The following is a 5,373-nucleotide window of genomic DNA, read 5'->3' on the forward strand; positions in this document are numbered from 1 at the left end:
TGAGTACGTCAGTATCGCCGCCCCACAGCCACGAAACCCCATCAACGCCAGGATCCCTCCAGTTACCCCTTTGAAAATCACCCCTCCCTCCCTCCTGCCCCAGCCCCATTCCCAACCCCTGGCAACTGTTCATCAGTTCTCCGCTTCTATAATTTTGTCATTTCAATGTTACATAAGTGGAACAATACAGTATGTACTATTTGGGAATTGGGTGTTTTTTCACTCAGTGTACTTCCCTTGAGATTCATCCAAGTTCTCGCGTGTATCAATAGTGTGTTCCTTCGATTGCCAAGTCGTGCTCCACGGTGTGGGTGCACAGGTTTGTTTAATCACGCACCAGTTGAAGGACATCTACACAGGTTCCAATTTGGAGCTATTGCTAATAAAGCTATGAACAGTCACGTGCTCCCCTCTCCTGATCCCTGAGTGAGACAGATGCTCTTACTTCACTGATCTTTCTTCCTGCTGTTGCAAACACGCCTTGTTGCCATACCGTCCTCTACGCCAGCTCCTCGTGGCTCTGGACAATCTGCCCACATGCTCCCCTACAGATATTTATCACCAGCTAGGCACCTCCCAGCTTTTCCCCTAAAAGAAACCATAACAAACATGAGTTTGGGAGCCAGACAATCTGGGTTCACATTGCAGGGGCTCTGCCATTTAGAGTTGCAAAACCTCAGCAGGTCATTTAACTTCCTAAAAAGTAGCAAATGGTTTTAGGGTTTCTTTAATGATAGCGTATGGCAGCAGTGTAATATAATGGTTAAAACAGAAACTATGGTACCAAAATACCTGGGTTTGGACCCTGACTCTACTACTTGTTGAGTACGTGACCCCAGGCAAGTTATGTAACTTGGCTGTGCCTCAGTTTTCCTATCTGTCAATGGGCATGCTCCTAGTTCCTATCTCACAATAAGGATTGAATTAATACATGCAAAATGTTCACAACAGTCCTGGGACAGTGTCTAGTAAGCATTAGGCTCATTTTGCTACGTGGCAGGCACTATTTGAACCACTTTACGGAGATCATTTTATTTAATCCTATCTATGACTTTATATAATACAAGTGCTGGAATGAGATCAATTTTACAGAAGACAAAACTGCAATTTAGGAGATACAGTCATTGATCATGATCATTGGGCTGGAAAATGAGGGAGCTGAGATTCAATTTTGAGTCTGTGTTTGCTCCTAACTTTTACACCATCCTGCAGGCCCTTAATGGGGATGTCAGCTGGGAAGAATTTACAGAGAAAAGCATATTCCATGGTGTCTGGGACTCAAGCTGTTTCACACACATTAGTGTCCGTTTAACTACCGGTGGCTGATGAACAATAAATCACTCTGTAGTTCTATACACAGCAGAAACTGGTAAGACACAAGCCACCAGAACCAAAACAGCGATTTGAGAGTTCAGATGGGTGCACCTGCCAACGTTTGCAATGCTGACATGCCCCAATGATCACAACCAGACTTGGGACCCGTCCATCCAGCCCAGCCACAGTCATTACAACAGAGACACGGCCTCACGTCCCTTTGCAGAGGACTTTGCGTCTGCAATGCAGACTTTACCCAGACAGCGGCACCAGGTGAGCTCCTACAGGACACAGGACACAGGACACAGTCTGCATTCTGCTCTTCAGCAAGCCTCTCAGTACATGGGTGCAGAACCCTCCTGAGGCCCTGGCGCAACAAACAGAGGCCGGGCCAGGGATCCAAACGCTTGGGCTCAGATCCTCACGGAGCCTCCTCGCAGCTATGTGACTTCAAGGGAGTCACTTGGCCTTGGGAGGTCTCTATGTCCCTAGCTCTGAAATGAGAGGATTCACCCTTACATGCCTGAGAGTCCCTTCCAGCTCTATAGTCTCTGCTAGTCGCAAAACACTAGGTGGCTCCTTTTTTTACACCCCCTTCCTTACCTTTTCCTTTCCTCTTTTTCTTCTTTCCTTCAGTCAGCCAACACGTGTTTCCTACCATGTGCCAACAGCTGGAAACTCAGGGCAAGCACAACAAAGACCAAAAAAAAAAAAAAAGGAACACAAGTGTTTGCTGACTTACTGACTGAATGCTGAAAATGTGTAATTACATTCAATTCTTACTTGGAAACATTTGCGTCAACATACACGCTAACTATGCACTTATTACTCTCTGTGATACGTGTGGGCGATGTAAAGGGGTATCCAGTTGTACTAAACCATGAAGAGAAATCTTTTAATTCTGACATACACAGCTAGTTCTTACGTAGACAATTCAGGCCTAAACCAGTGTGGCTGAAATCGCCGAGGGCTGAGTAGCACTTACCCAGCTGAGACTGGCTGGTAGAAACTCTGCCACGAACTACTCTCGTTCCAACTTTAAAATATGCTTTAAAAATTAAGTACATTGGTCTGACCAGGCGGTGGCGCAGTGGATAGAGTATCATACTGGGATGTGGAGGACCCAGGTTAGAAACCCCGAGGTTGCTGGTTTGAGCAAGGCTCACCAGCTTAAGCCCAAAGTCGCTGGCTTGAGCAAGGGGTCACTCGCTCTGCTGTAGCGCCCCCCCCCCCCGGGTCAAGGCTCATATGAGAAAGCAATCAGTGAACAGCTAAGGTGCTGCAGAGAAGAATTGATGCTTCTCATCTCTCTCCCTTCCTGTCTGTCTCTCCCTATCTGTCCCTCTCTGTCTCTGTCACACACACACACAAAAAACTTAAGTATATCGGTGCATTCACAATAAAGTTGGAAAAATGACTTCCTCTCTAGAACCAGCTTAACAGCACAGCAATGGCCAGTGTGTAAAGAAAGAGACAGGTGTGGGGCAGACAAGTAGAAATGGCTTTTACTTCATTACAGTCTCTGTACCTGCCCTTTGCAAAAGTCGGCCAGTCAGAAACGTAAATGCCTAGCAAACTCAGCACTGATGTGCACAGGTGAGGTGGTCCATCACTGCAGTCCTCCTCTGTCTTTAGCTTAATGCACAAAGGAGTTCAGAGAATACTCTGGGTTTAAAAAAAAAAAATTCCTGGAGAGCTGATTGGGAAAGCAATAGTGAGACATGAATGTCAGAACAAGGGCCACAAGTAAAGCAGGTATCAGGGTACAGCTGGAAAGACACTAGTGAGATCAAGTTTTCAAAATTCTCCTCGTATACTAACCAGAGATCTTGATCACATGTTAAGAAGTCTGCTTTGTTTAGCCCTAAGCCCTAGCTGGGTAGCTCAGTTGATTAGAGCGTCGTGCCAATACACCAAGGTTGTGGGTTCAATCCCCAGTCAGGGCACGTACAGGAATCAATTTGTAAATGCATAAATAAGGGAACAACAAGTCTATGTTTCTCTCTCTCTCTCTAATCAATAAATAAAGAAAAAAAAGGAAAGTTTTTAAAGAGGTCTATTTTTAGAACTTCATTTCTCAAATGCATTTGTCTTTTATGAAAATAGGCATCACATTTTTTTAAGACACATAAGGTACTTCAATTTTTGACATTTGTGAAATACCATGCTTACTGAGTGCCCACTGTGGGTACAATTTTATTCTAAATTTTTCCAACACGAAGAATGTTCTCACCTGTAAAATTCAGAATCATCTCAAAATACAGAAAATCATCTTTCTCAAATGATGGCATCAACAGCAGCTACTTATAAAACCTCTCTCCCCCAAACAGATCTAAAATAAAAACAAGTATGGAAAAGAGGGTCCTCATTCAAATGGAGGAATCCACAGGTCTTATTTTCTGACTGCAGGACTAAAAATATTCACATTTGTGCATTAGCACTAATTTTGGATTTGTGAAAATGCCACCTATATAAGCTACTATTTCACTTTTCAGAGGCCTGTCAATATGGGTATCTATGCCCTAAAATATTCTGTCAAAAGCAATAAGGAAAAAAATAGCTTGTCTAACACATTTCCAAGGTACTATTATAAAGGAAAAGAAAACAAGAATTAGTTCATAGAATTTTTTATTTCTTTGTAATAAAGTCTCTTTTAATCATAGCCTTTAGAGATCTCAATAGTAGGAACATAAGTATTTATTCCAGTATAACTGAACATTTTACCTATGGACTGTTCTTTGGAAAAGGGGGTGGGGGTAGCACGTATTAGGACGTAATGGTAAATCTAAGACATCAGAAAATTTAAAGAAAATAGCACCAAAAGAGTGGGTATCATCAAGATATTACATCATGTACCAACCTCAAACAGAATGAAGCACTTGCCATCTAAAATCCGTCACCATAATCGACAGGTTCCAATATGTCCCCTAAATTCACCTAGTTACCTATGAATAAATGTTTAAGCTCTTATTTCTCTCTCTACTGAATCAAGGAACTTTTTATTTCATTATGTTTTAGGTGTTACTCAGAATTGGTCCTTTTTCATCATTTCATTGACGACCTCCTAAATCCATTAAAAAGCACTGGGTGGATGGGGAAAAGCTGATGAGAGAAATAAGGGAGAAAGAAAAGAGGCGAGGCCCTGGCCGGTTGGCTCAACGGTAGAGCATCGGCCTGGCATGCGGGGGACCCGGGTTCGATTCCCGGCCAGGGCACATAGGAGAAGCGCCCATTTGCTTCTCCACCCCCACCCCCTCCTTCCTCTCTGTCTCTCTCTTCCCCTCCCGCAGCCAAGGCTCCATTGGAGCAAAGATGGCCCGGGCGCTGGGGATGGCTCCTTGGCCTCTGCCCCAGGCGCTAGAGTGGCTCTGGTCGCGGCAGAGCGACGCCCCGGAGGGACAGAGCATCGCCCCCTGGTGGGCAGAGCATCGCCCCTGGTGGGCGTGCCGGGTGGATCCCGGTCGGGCGCATGCGGGAGTCTGTCTGACTCTCTCTCCCCGTTTCCAGCTTCAGAAAAAATACAAAAAAAAAAAAAGAAAAGAGGCGATGGGTCACATTTGGCTTTTGTAAGATCTAATCTAACACTGGTCCATTCAGGACTACAATCTGGATAGATATCTAAAAGGAGTTATTGTTCTGTCCCCACGTCTATGGCACTCGAAAGGGAAAACCTTAGATATGCTTCTAGATCGAAGAGTGAAAACTGCACACTTCCATTTTACAATAGTCTAAACAGGTAGAAGACAGTGTGACCACTTCTAAACCTGACTCAAGGAATCCAGGTTCACACACAGAAAATGAGCCTCCAGCAACAAATCAGAACTGGAACACCAATTTCATTAACCACATGCAACTGTTTTTTCTGAAATTTCAAAGTTACTCATTATGGGGAGGACAAAATTTGTCTATAGAAAGAAATTATTTAAAAAATATTTCTGATCACTTTGTTACAGAATATAAGCAGAGCTACATTTCTGTGCTGTTGGTCAGTCAAATCTATTTCTCTTCCTCCTGTTTACAAACTGCCCCAACCACAGATAAAATGACGCAGAAACAGTC

Source organism: Saccopteryx bilineata, chromosome 4, assembly GCF_036850765.1.
Source record: "Saccopteryx bilineata isolate mSacBil1 chromosome 4, mSacBil1_pri_phased_curated, whole genome shotgun sequence".
Taxonomy (NCBI): Eukaryota; Metazoa; Chordata; class Mammalia; order Chiroptera; family Emballonuridae; genus Saccopteryx; species Saccopteryx bilineata.